The sequence below is a fragment of the Gymnogyps californianus genome, chromosome 1 (genome assembly GCF_018139145.2).
Source record: "Gymnogyps californianus isolate 813 chromosome 1, ASM1813914v2, whole genome shotgun sequence".
NCBI lineage: Eukaryota > Metazoa > Chordata > Aves > Accipitriformes > Cathartidae > Gymnogyps > Gymnogyps californianus.
Genome location: NC_059471.1, coordinates 78,806,133 through 78,820,459, shown reverse-complemented (window position 1 = coordinate 78,820,459; position 14,327 = coordinate 78,806,133). Strand labels below are relative to the sequence as shown.

At 34.5% G+C, this 14,327-nt stretch overlaps 1 protein-coding gene across 4 annotated transcripts in view; it reads left to right on the top strand.

Annotated features, from left to right (window-relative positions):
• NLGN4X (neuroligin 4 X-linked) overlaps positions 1-14,327 on the top strand; it is a 131,935-nt gene that overhangs the window by 1,232 nt on the left and 116,376 nt on the right. The window lies entirely within an intron of this gene.

Below are 14,327 nucleotides of genomic sequence, written 5' to 3'. Positions count from 1 at the left end.
ATCTTTTGTCATTCTGAATGGTATTGCTTCCTACAGACAAGAAGACCTGTTTTCATCAGGCCCCAAATGAGTTAAGTTTATTCTATATCACATGGAAATAAAAAATTCTAATGTCAATTATATTTAATATTCTGCTAAAAGCCAGTTCTTTCAGCCACTTAGAATGTAGTTACCGATGCACAACATGACAGATTTCTCCCAGATATGCAAATCCCTTCACTTTAGCTGAGGGTTTGATTTGCATAACCAAGGCATTGTTATTTCTCAGTAACCGTACTCTAAATATGCAAATTTTGTACTTTGATTATTATAATTCTTCTGCCTTGATTGGCTTCTTTACTCAGAATTTCCAAGCTGTTTGCCAGCAATAAACATACCACCTTCTTTTCCTGTTCTCATCAGCTGAAGCAAAAACTTGAAAGCTAAAAATAAAGGGGTAAGGTTTGGGAATACTGGGAGCTCTGCAAACATAAATACTACCAAGCTGCTTAAATGAAAAATGCTCTGAAAGAAAAGCTGTGTGTATGGGGGCTCTGTGTGCGTGCGTGCGTTTGTGTGTGTGCGCGTGTGTGCGTGCGTGTAGACAAAGGAGCAGATCTTTCCACCCAGTTCTTTCTCTCTTCCAGTCTTGTTGCACTGCATCTCACTCCTTGGATAACAACATAGATAATTCTTTCCCAAGTTTCTTTATGTTCTGGATTTTATCTTGCAGCTTTTACTTAGTCACTAGGGTAAGCTTGCCCTAAGAAAGCATTTCAGGTTAAGATTTTATGTGTTCTCACTGAAGGAATATCAGCTCTGCTAACTCAGTCTTATTTTAAAGCTCGGTGTCAATAAATTCATAGATTCCTCCAATCTAGTAATAAGAAGTTTCATCCATTAATTAAGGAAGACAGGAAATTAGACATGGAAAAATATATACAAATGTCTAGGAAAAGAATATTTGATATCAAATGGCTAATAATAAAATACCATGTGCTTAATGACTAACAACTTATAAAATTCCTCATCTTGCGTGTAATAGCTAATGGCATTTGCTGTTAGATTAAAAATAGATAAATTTAATTTTACCTGTTGTAGACATTTTTGTCTACTTAATTCTGCAAAAAGTGTGTCTTACTCTTCCTCCTGGTTTTAGATTTTTTTTTTACACTAAATAGAATGTAAATGGAATCTTTTTTCTTTTATATAGCCTCTTCAAAATATAAACCCATGCACAAAAGAGTATATAGCTGAATAATGAGAGACAAGGTTTGGTGTCAGTGATGAGCTGAAGGCAAGATTGTTCCTGTATAATATGACATGCATTTTTAACAGGTTCCAATAGGGAATGAGAAACTTAAAAATGAATAAATGGAGTACATGATGTTTTAATTGTATGCTGTATATGTTATCACTAGTTAAATATAACTCAGTGTGGCTTTTTTGGTGAGGAAAATATGCAACCTTTTGCTCATAAAGTTGATTAAGGAGAACTGACCTACAAATCACATCTCCTAAGTTAGTGTGTCTCCAAATCATAATAAACATAAATAGCCTTAAATTGTAGTCTCTACAATCTGATTAAACACATTATGCTTATTATATGAGTCTTAGTTGGCAAAAATAAGCTACGTTGTTATGGAGACAGACCACGAAGTTAGTTTTTGAAGCAAGACCTCAAAGTGAGTGACTTGAAGTTAAACTCACATTTTCAATTCTTTCTCAAGTACAGATTTATTTAAAAGAGCTTTGAAACTGTTTTGTGTCTGGAACAAAAGGTGGATGGAATCATCCAAACCTAATTAATGTTCTGACTATGAAACTTAATCTGAATCATTTTATGCTACCTTTTTTTTTTTAAACTTCAGTGAAAAGAATTGATGAACAACTCTAATGAATTAACCGTGGTCACATGCAGTGCTTACTTCAAACCAATTCTAGTGAATAACTAATCAAAATGCAACTCAGGTTTGGTGGGGTTTTTTATTTTGTTTTGTTGGGGGTTTTTTTGCACTATATAGCACGATCTGTTTCTTATCACTTGCGTGGTTTGGTCAAAGGGAACCAAATTTTGATCATGTACTTTGAATAAAGAATTGCAGAATAAATGCACACATGCATTCATCTGAATTCAGAATTGTTTCACTGGTATTCTGCCAGTATAAACTAATGGAAATAAGAGTAGAATATAATCCCTTTAACTGGGTAGATACATTTAGTTACTTATAATAAAATAGTTTGAAAAGTTGCTGCTTCTGGCTGAAGAAGTACACTGAAATTAAATGACATAAAATTCTATGTTCCTTAAAATAGTTGGAGCATCTACATAAAGAAATTAGGATGCCCTGTTACACAGTTTATATCTGTATTAATCATAGCCTTTCTTTTGACCCATAAGATTCTGGATTTCAAATGTCAAATAGCAGCAGAATCCTGTCAGAATTTTCCATATTAAAATGTTCTTACAAAGCAAAAAGTATCTTTGTTTTTTGGGGCTTTTTTTTTTTTTCATGTTAGGTGAAAATATTATTTATGATAAAAATCAAAACACATACCTAACAGAATATTTCTGTAATTCTGTCCATGTGGATTTTTGTTCTTTTGCTGTTGTTCACTGGACAAATGGTTTGTACGGACACTTTCCTTGGAGTAACACTTATATTTCAGAGAATCTAGGGTAGCTGGAGAATTTCAATGTTTATTTTCCTTTGCCTTTGTAAGGGAAAGAATTGCAACCATTATAATCCATCGAGATTTTTTTTTTTGTCATGATAAGTATAAATAATAATGCAGTTATTTTAAAGATACACAGTACAAGCAATAAAGATAAAATTTAGCAAACTGCTTTTATTTTATATGTCAAACCTATAATCATAAGAAATTACTCAGAACTGAAACAAATAAAATATTTATAGTAAAATTATCATTTTATACAAATTGCTTTCTAAACATTTGGCTTGATCTTCAGAATCATTTGTGTGGGTATATATTGTCTTGTCTGCTTTTCCAGTTACTATAAACTGTAATTTTCCACAAGAATATTTGAATGTCAGTTTTGAGGAGGTCATCTAGGGAAACGATATTGAGGACAGTCTGTTTATTATAACTTTGGTCTGAATATGGGTTTATCTACAGTGGAAATGCTAGATTGAAGAGGACACGGACTGTTAATCGGCTGTGCTTAATCCCTGGCCTTTATCATTTGAATCTGTGGATGCTGAAGGAGATTGCTAACTCCTATCATAACTGGGAAAAAAAAATATAACAAAAAACAAACAGAAAAGACCCTTAATTTGGATTTCTTTCATGATAAACCTCAAAACCGTATTAATAGCAAGGCAAGATAAAAAAACCCAAAAACCAACATGAACGAATCTTTTTTTGCTTGTTTAAAACTTGCTCTGTTCAGATCAAAACAGAAAATAAAATAAAAAAGATTACTTTTTACTGTTTTGCATGATTAATAGTAAGAGTATATATTTTACTAATTTTGGTATATGGATAGAGGGTACATTTTACACAAGTGGGTAGCTACTCAACCACTATATTTCTGTTAAGGACTAACTAATCAAGTATTTAGCATCTTCAGAGGTTTGCTCACTAAAAATGTTCTGTGAGCTCTTGTCTCATTTACATCACAATAAATATAGCTGAAGCGACAACAAAAGGTGGTAGGCCATGATACTTATTAAGGCTGAATGGGCAGGTCATAATTTTTTCATTAGATTAGGGAAACTGAGAATATTGTCCGGGATTAGTGGTATATTTAACTGTGGGCTACCAGGAAGAAAAAAGTCTTGGGCAAGAGCAAAGAGATCAACAGTGTTCCTTCTTTGGACAGTGATGTGAAGGAAAGGTACTTGCATCTTTAGACTCTGTGTCTATTTGACTAAGAAGTAAAGAAATGACAAACTTGAACAAAGCTGACAAAGAAGATGTGCCTTAGGTGATTTCTATGGCTTGCATACTGTGCCACTTTTTCATATTAGTCAGATGTCTGCTTAGTGTATAACTGAGTGCTTGCAGCCTTCTCCTTGTTATTGCTGTTGAATTGCAGTGTCTATTTAACTTGGAAAAAGTCTTTTTATCAAAATTATACTGATAAAACTTAATCGATAAAAAATTGGGTTTTTTTCCCATTTTTTGGGAGGGGGAGAAAAATAAGGTAGAAAGATGAGTTCTATTTTATAATTATTTGATGGCATGGAATAAAAAAAGTAAGTTATTCAATGGCTTATTTATTAATATGAGAAATAAGGGTCCATACATAAAAATAGTGACATAGTGTGCAAGAGAAGCACAATATTGTACAGCATTATTTTTGTTGAATGATTAGTAGGTGATAATAATAATAGTAACTTTTATTTTCCAAATAAATCTGAATTTCTATACAGTAGATTCTCCTAAACTGTATGTAGTTTCAAGTTTCAGTATATGCATATCTGACATTTATCAGGTAATCTCAACATTGCAATTGTTCTATTATTTCTTCACTACATCTGTAAATTTATGTAGCTACTTAAGTAATCAAATCCAGGATTTTTCTATATAGCTTCAAGAAATTAAGAATCCAATATCTCTTGTTTACATGTTTACAGTTTTGATTCTTCCTCAAAATCTTTATTATGTGTTTTTTAAAGTAAATTATAATTTGTGTAATTGGTATAAGAACATAGAGTTTTACTTCTGTTTTCTGAAGTATTTTTAAAAGTAAATTAATTAAATTCAGTTTTATTTTTCAAAATATTTTAGATCTGTTTTAAAACATATTTAGGAGTGGTTTTTTTAATAGATGATAATGTGTGAAGAGTTTCATATTACAAATAATGTTTTTCTTAGACAATACAGAATATAACAAGAGTTTGTTCTCAGTTTCAAGATTGTCTCAGTTTTTGTCAATGACTGGTTTATTTTTAACCTCCACCTTTTCAGTCAATTCTTTATCTTCTTTGGAAAAATACAAAATCATTATTAAAATTCTCTAGTTATTTAAATGCATTTCAGCTTATACTGTACAAAAATTATACACAATAAGACATATCCTTTTGTAAAATGCTTCTATCACTTTCCAAAGTGAGAGGGATTAATAGTAGATAACAATTACAATACGGAATGATAATGTTGGAATTATTGCATATAATCCCAGTTGAACACAAACATAAACTTTTTAGCGTTGGAGAGAAAATCGCTCTTCATTGTGAAAGATGAACTCCCCATTGAGTCAGAGCGCCTCAAGTCAATTCTTTCACTGTTAGGGTCCAATATATATCCCCTCCTCCTAATCCAGAAATATTGCAGCATCTGTGAGAAAAAAGGCGGCATATGTCTGACTATCCTTTGCCTACCAGGATAAAGCTGTGGGTAATCCAGGCCCTTATTTCACATTCTTGCTTTTAACAGTCACAAATACCTTCTGACACCAAAGAACAGGACTCTAATCTAGGTAAAATAAAGTTCTTAAATCCTTAGAGTTAAATTCAGATTTAGTTGCTGATTTCAAAATGCTGTCCTTCCCTCCAGGAGTTGCCCATTCCACAGGCACTTTAAAGGATTGCACCCAAATGGCCTTTTCAGGAATTGATATGCAGTGAAGCCTAGCGAGAAGACTCAGCATTCAATATGACATTATCTAATCTGAACAGGATTTTTGGCACAGTTTCCTAGAGTCTCATCATTGCCTCATATTGAAAAACCTGCTAGAATGGGGGGAATGTTTTTTAAAACACGATGAATTAATGTTTCTTCTGCAAAGACAAATTAATGTTGTCATCCTTTTAGTGAAAGAACAGTGCCTTTGGAGTTGTAGAGGCTGTGCCATTTGGCTCAGTGACGCAAAAGAAAGTCTTTAGTCATGTGGGTCATGAGACAGATCGGATAGGCAATTTTACTTCATTCTGCCCATTGACTCCCACTTGTCTCTTCGGGGTGTTTTTTGGTTTTTTTGGTGTGTTTTGTTTTTGTTGTTGTTTTTGTTTTTTAAATGTAGTTTTCCTCTGCACTCCTGCAAAACATGTCTTCGTACACTGCTGCTTTTCACTATGTGTATTCTTGCTTTCTGACAAAATACGAATCAACATGACACCTACTAACACTGAGGCAGTGCCTCTGTCCCAGGGCAGTGCAGTGGGTCCTCGGCAGACTTCTGAGTAGCGAATAGTGTGGAATATGCTAGGATCTTAGCACTGTCACGGCTATACCATCTGTATTAGCTTTGATTTCTTATTAAGGTTTTGTGACCTCAATGATCTTCCTTCAGGTATTTTTTGCATAGGTCAGAAAGTTTTGAAAGTTATTTGTATCTTTTCATTCAAATTTGGTTCAGTTACCCTTACTTAGCACATTAATTGCAGCTTCAGACAAAACTGACACTTGCTGAGTAGCTCAACTAACTCACAAGGCTCATAAATCAGGCCTCATCTGTGGAAATACTTAAAGGAATTCTCCCCATATCAATGTGATAGTCATATGTAGTGTGTGAACCAGGCAAATTTGCAATTCTGTTCTAGAAATGTTTAGGTATTTCCAAAATAAATTAACACAAAATTTGAAATAAAGCAAATGCTCATCATTTAGCTCCTCAGAATTCCTGACAAAATTGTTGACAACTGAAATGAAGACAAAAATTTCCCCTGAACGTAATAGCTTTTTGCACAGTACTTTGGTTTGTCATCCTTTTTAAAGTGAAAGAATATCTCCAGCATTCAAGTCTTTACATCATGATTATGATTCCAGATAAAATTCTCAGAATGGCATATAATCAATTACATATGCTCACATTTTGTGATAGTATTAGTTGAATGTATTAGTTGTTATCCAAATAGAAAAAAGAAAAAAAAAGAATGTTAAAGATAGCATATTTCATTTGTGTTTGTGATATTATCATTGTCTGAGGGAATATGGATGAACTTATATTCATAGAGTTTAGGGCTTTTTTAATCTGGACATTGCTCATGCTACCCAAAGAGACAAACAATAAGAAATAATTATTATAAAACCGTGAAAATGAACTAATGCTTACAGCTATCTGGTGCTGATGTGTTAAAAATCCATTAGAGAAATGTTATAATAAAAGGAAAATTTGTCCTTTACAGTTCTTGCTGTAGGCAAACTTATAGTGAAGAATAAATTTACTTGCAATGCTAAACCAAATTCCTACACTATATATAGGGAATTTTAGTCACAAATAGAATTTCTGGTGCCTCATTCCAAAATGCTTATTATTGCTGAGTTGGTGTTAAATGGATTTTTAATTCACAGGGTGTGACATATTTAATCTAATGGAGAGAAATTACTTTGTGCTGACTCAAATGACTATCCGATTAATCACTGGTAATGTTTACAAGCCATCATAGCTGGAAATCATGGATACATTGTCTGATTTATTAAATATGCAGTAGGGCAAATGAAAACCCAATCCAAATATATACATTTCATCCTCTTACAAACAAATTAGAATCAAATTATCTTTTATGTGGTATTTTTAGTTGGCTAGGAAATTTCAAATAGTAATTCTGCATTTGTAATACTGCCCCAATGGTTATACTTTTGCTTGCTCTTCATGCTTTATTCAGCCAGCAGAGGGAGCACAAGTTACCAGCAAACTAATTTTTTCTTTCTCTCGATATCGAGAACACCACAAATGATTCTGGTGAATACAGTAATAAAACATGCAAACAGGTGCTGGTTTATGCCCTTTAAACAGATAGGAAGGGATCCTATCCACCTTTCCCAAGCTGAAAATTAATAACATTGCAAGAGTTGGTTCTATTTTTGTGGACTGAGGAATTTATATATGGAATAAAACCTATCCAAGCAAAACATGCACTCACACTGACAAACTTACATAAACCTAATTTATTATTATAAAATAATAAAGGTTTAGATGAGAAGCATACTGGGAATGCACCAGTTTGTAATTGAATAGCAAATAATAATACTTATTTTGAAATTCTTACAAGGCATTCGATGGCAGAATTGATTTCAAAGTAGAGAATCTGATCTGTTTGGTTATGGTTAATTAGTAGAAACATTCCTACGTAAAAAGGAATAATTTTGTCCTTCTAATTTATAACCTCAACTTAGACAGAGGCAGATTTTTTTTTTCAATGAATGCCAGTGACTCTCCATTTTCTGTATTATAGTTATACAACTGAATCATGCAAAATGCCAAATGTGTTTTGCATCCTCTTATTTCACTGAGACAAAAATGTTAAGCATGCTGAAGCTTCATCCTCACTGACAGTACACGGTGTTTAAAGTTTTTGCTATCATCAGATTGGAATTAACAGTATAACTAAGGTATATTAAGTCACCCAGTGCCAAATTACACAAATTTTGGAGGGCTTCCCCTTCAAATACCTTGCTTCCAGGCATAATGTGTCTGATTCAAAAGGACTGGTACATTTATGGTCTTGCTGATTTGAGATGCTTTTATCATCAGGACTCCCTCTACCTAAGCAATAGATCTTGCGCTGTCTTCAGGGAATAGGTACAATAGGCTGAGTTGCAACTGATGTCTAGGGTGTGGCCTTGGGAGTTGGGTCAAATCAGATGTTTACTTTGATGATGTATAAAACCATCTATATGGAATAATTGTTATGCTTTGTCACTAACGATTACCTCAAAGTGTATTTAAGTCAAAGAAAATGACACAAACATTGTACAGAAGAGAGCAGCTTAGTATAACAATCTCTCAGTGGGAATATTTTAATGAAAACAGATTGAAGAAAGAACTGAATGCAAATAAATGCAGTAATATGAACTTAAAAAATGGAAAAAGTTTCTAAAAATCATGATGGATGGTTTATTCTTTATTTTCATTATCAAAGGATTATCTATAATGCCTTCAGTCTTATTCCCGGAACTAAACCATAGTAGATGGATTGAACAGGTAAATTTTTGTTCTTAACTGTAGCCATTTTCACAATAAACCACTGAGGGATGTTCAAGCCATATTTCTTTTCTCTTTATTCAGTTTCCTTGCAACAACTTGTTGTTACTGACTTTTGCCACTATCTCTTTGCTCATGTTACAAGTGAATACCATAAAATAGATGTAGCCTCGGTTTCCATTTCCACAAAAGGTGTTATCCAGATATTCTTCGGTATCTTTTTTTTTACCAAAGTTGCACAAAAGAAGCAGCAAAAGGTGAGGAAACATCTTAAATAATTTTTGGAAGGGAGACAGCTGACAAATAAGTGGACCAGAAAATTAGCTATGCATGGGTGAGAAAGGATCAGGTGAAGAGAGAAAGCCTGATTCTCTTTCATGTCTTAGTCCTTCTGTACTGGACTCCTTCAGTGGGCCGCTCAGCTATGCCTGGCAAGCTGCATTTGGGCTGTAGGGTACTACATGAGGATCCTAATGTACCCCACGGTGGTACGTTAGGGTTTTCTTTAATTTAGTTGTTGTTGTTTTCATTTTTCTTTTTTAGCGGAACAGCTCTTGCTTGCATTTTGGTTGTCATCATGAAATGCTCGTCCCACACCCCATTGTATAAATACGCCCAGCAAGTATTTGGGATATTGTAAGACTCAAGGGGGGGATAGTGTTCAGATGTTGAAAGTGTCAGTTCTCTAAATGCATACAGTGGCCTATAAAAATGCCTCAGCATCTAGGAAGTCAGTGAAAGATCTCCATCGTGTAACACCTATCTTGCTTTAGTTCAACCAGTCATTTTCAGCTTTTAGCATCTTTGAAAATGTGGCCTGTAATACTTAAGAAAATTTTCTATTATTCTTAAGTAAATGAACTTAGTAAGTAATGACAAGTTTAGAAGGTACCAGCATGTGTCAGGTTTTAAAAATATTATGAAATGAATAGTTTATGCCATTTGTGAGTGCTGCTTCCGAATGTGTTATTTCTTAATATTGTATCAAACTTCTAAATGCATGCTATTTTACCATGCTTGTTTTGCATATCTAATACAGTAAATCAGGATGGCTTAGTGTTGGGATTATTAACTGACTTATTTCAAAATCCAAATAAATAGCTTGTGGATTTGCTTGTCTATATTAGTTTTTTTCTCTTATGATCTTTTTCCTGCTTTCCCTCAACAGAAAGGATAAGATAGTCATCATTAGTTCCTAAAACCAGAAGATAAACCAGTTATTTCTGCATTATAAGTGGAGCTAGTTTAAAGAGTGTTTTTCTTCATGAGGTACTTAGTGAATGTGTTATTTTACCCCAAGTAATCTTTTTTTTTTTTCTGTTTTGTGACTTTTCTATTTCTTTTGTAAGCATTAGTTGGAACCACAAACACCTACTAATTTACCTTCCAATTTCTCCATTTCTTGTACAGATTCATTACAGATTTCTTGCTTGATACAGAGATGTGAAGCAAAATCGCCTGGGTTTTTGTTCTTCTTTTTTTTTTTTTAATCTACCAAAAGAATTGTATTGCTTAGGTACATTGGGACTGAGGTGGTCTGAGGGCATTTCTAACAGAAAAAGATGTGAGACAGACTATCTGCTGCCTTTGTGCCTTGTTTGTCTATTTAGAAAATGAGGATCATATTGATTTTCTCTGATTAGGGTTAGAAACAACTGCAAGAAGGAAATGCCTCTGGGTGATAAAAGGCTTATGTTACTTCCTATGTACTTACAACCTAAAAGACTGCATTCTTACTTTTATATGTGTGCATATTTTTTTCTAGGCTCTATCTTATTCCCCTCTGTGACCCATTTACTGGCAGCACTTTGCATATCATTGCATTGTATTGTAACCTCTAAGCAAAACTCTGGAAGGTCCAAAGGGCAATAGATTTGGGAGTCATTGTACCATGATGACTTTAAAAATTCACTAAGGAGTTTTAAAAATAGGGCATCTAAAAGATGATCTGACTCATTTACCGATAAAAGAGTGAAGCCTTGCTATCAAAGTTTACATTTAATTCCTTACTCTCAATCTTCACAAAGTAGAGTCAGAAATGAGATGGCAGAATTTTTCCAAGAGATAAGAGACATACAGGAAATAAGACTTATGCCAGAAGAAGATCCTAAGGCATTCAAATATTGAAAGATGGGAAAAACTTTGTGATTGGGTAAGGCATATAAGCTGGCAGTATAATGTATTTAAACTCACAAGGGATCAGATAAATTACTGGTGAATGAAAAAAAGCTGTTACTAATACGTGCTGCATAGTAAATAGGTTTCTCTCATAAAGCTTACCAAAAGCATGAAGTCAGAAATGGATTTTGGAAGAAAGTATGCTGTTTGCAGATGCAACATAATGGCTTGGAATGTTTCTGTGAGTCCTTTAATTTTCTTCATTATGTCTCAACTAATAAAGAAATTACTCCTGAGTACAGTATAAAGTGTTTGCTCTAGCAGATCTGCCAGCTGGCTATGACCTAGTTGGCATAACCTTTGTAGATCATTCTGAAATGAATACTTCGCATGACCTATAAACACCGTCCTGAGACTGGACCTAATGGAATATGTACTTGTATGCTGGGTCCAGCACTTTGGGACCGCCAGATGCATTCTTTATGCACGACACTTATTTAGTGCCCTTTTCAATCAGCTAAGACTGTGTAGACCAGAGACCCTAACCCATGCTACTTTCACTTTCTTGTGGCTATTAAACAACCCTTACAGGGAGCAACCAACTACTTTTGTTTTCAGAGCTTAATTGTTCAAAGACATTGTATTCTTTTTGCATGCAGCACACTTACTTTGTGTAAAACTAGAAAATGTTGTTTTGTACATAACCCAAGAGGTGGTTATCACTAGAAAATATCACACCTTTCCCTGATTCTCATTTCCTTAATAATGCATTTGGTTGTGTATTCCCTAGCTTGTTTTCTCTGATCAGTTAGTTGTAACCTTGTCTGTAATCTTGTTTTGATTTCAAAGTCTAAATGATTTCATGGTGGATGTGTTCCCTCTCTACCGGCAGGCACATTGCTCTGTCTTCCCCACAACTAAGAATGACTGAAAAGAGTTCAGACACAATTGGGCTATTGCAGTATAAGAGATAGCTACGAGTTGACTATATGCACATTCTTAGTCTGTCATAAATGCCCTGACTTTTAACCTAGATGTAAAAAGCATTAATGAAGGATGCTTAAGCTAATGCATCTTATCCTATGTTTATTGGGAGTTTAAGGTACACATACGATGAACAGCCACTGTTTATCTAATGTGTTGTAATGGTAAAGATCCATACCCTGAGAATTTAAACATGTCAGCTCTAGTACTCAAGATGACATATGAATATATAATTGGTAATTTTATCCTAGTCCTATCTGAAGGTAATGTGAACTTCAGCTGAAACAAAACAAAATAGCAAGGGCTAGCCCCTTTGTATGTTCATCAGCATAAACCAAGGGTGATTCTTCCCACCCCCACATGACACATTGATCAAGTGAATTAACAAAGTTTTCTGTTTTCTTATCAATAATATGAATCTGGTCACTGGGAAATCACAGATAGATGGTACCTGTGATTTGCTATGTTCTTTGTGGAAATTCTGAGACCAGCATTTATCAGCACTTTTTTTACCAACACAGAGTGACATACTGCTTCAGTCTTGATGCCACTCATATATAGCCTATGATAGTTCCTGAAGTTTATGAAGAAATAATTTTAAGAGCCTTATGCATTGTTTTCAAAAAATATGTTGGCTTGCCTATAGCCCAGAAGGTACATACACTCTTGTGAATTTTTCATGAACAATGAAAAAGCACTAACCTATTTGCCTGATAAATTGCTTTGAAAATTACTTTCATATTTGACTGATATTTCATGCAAAATTACCTGTATACACTGATAATTTGCATTACACTTCAGTACTCCCTACTGCACAATCGGGTAGCATAGATAAGCTCTCAGGTAAGAGAGCTAAGGACAAACTCTACATTTTTGCTGAGAAGTTACACTTCATAGCTACAGTTGCTGGCCACAGAAATGAGTAAAGAAAAATAAAGTGTTCCTTTATTCTCTAAAGAGGGCTGTCAGTGCTGTAGCTTGGAGGAAAATAGTTTAAGGAAGCTGGTAGACCTCTCGATTCTCCCCCGAAAGGAAGACTTGAGCGCAGCCCTTACGATTTTAGGGGGGAGTTGTATGGTCTGTTAGATGTAATATAAGTACTGTATTTGCTTTCTTAAGTTCAGCAGACAGTAGGTTGAATCTTGCCCAGTCTGCTGTCAGAACACCCATTAAAGGAATATCTGATAGCAGCCAAGTCACGCAGTGTGCCCAAGTTAAATACTCGGGCTTAATGATGGAGAAAGCTGAGTACCTTTGGGGAGCAATCCAAAGCTCTAGCAAAGTGGGGAACTGCTAACAGTTAGCAAATGGCCATGACAATACATTTCTCTAGTTTGGGCCTCACTGAGCAGGACTGACTTGCTTAGACAAGGTTGCTGAAGGAGGAAGCAGCAGCAACTGCCAAAAAAGTCAGTAAGTTTTACAGTCACTGGGAAGCCTGGCCTGAATTCCTACCAGACCAAAAAGTACACAGCATCGTTCACCCTCTCTGGTGAGACTAGACCATGGCAAAGCAGATCTAAGCTGGTAAAGAAAACCTACATTTTCCCAGAAATAACAGTACAGATACCAATGGATAAATGATTAAAAAACAGTTATGATGGGATACAGACATTTCATTATGACCTTTCCTGCTTTTTTTTTTCCTAAATAGCGCAACACCTTCACTATTTCTTAGCTATACTCCCTTTAGTATGTTTATCTTCTGCTTTCTCTGTAAATAAGGTACTTTTCTACGTCAACCCTTAGCTTTTTGTTTTCTCCTTTTTGGACTTTTATTCATAGGTCTGAATAGGTGTATTTGGTAGTTCTTTTTCCATCTTTTAGTATAGGCCAAAAGCAGTGCTTTGTTTAGTTATAAGTGTATTTGTGTTTTCTAGAAAAGTCCTGATCTATGCTATGATTATGTTGAGATGTCTTCTCAGGGTTTTATATGCACAGAGACTAGTTTTGGAGCAAGCTGAACGATAGGCCAGCATTGACTTGTAAAGATTTTGCGTCATACTTTAAAGGTTTAATTATACTGCAATAAGTGGAAATGAGGTCCAGGCAGTTTTTTGTATTAGGTTAAATGTATTTGTTTCAAGAGCTGTTAAAATGAAAATAATAGTGCTATATTTTGTTGCACACAATGGCTGCCTGCTTATCAGTTGCACAACAGTAGCCACTTATTCGTCCTTTTCTTTACTGTTTCTAACTATCCAGATGGATGTTCTTGTTAAAAAAAAAAAAAAAAAAAAAAAAAGACTCATCAAACTTTTTTCATCATCACTTCTAATTGCCTACTTACTTATTGCACAATTACAGCACTGCATTCACTGGAGGTTTCTGTAACAGCCTGTATGCTTGAGAT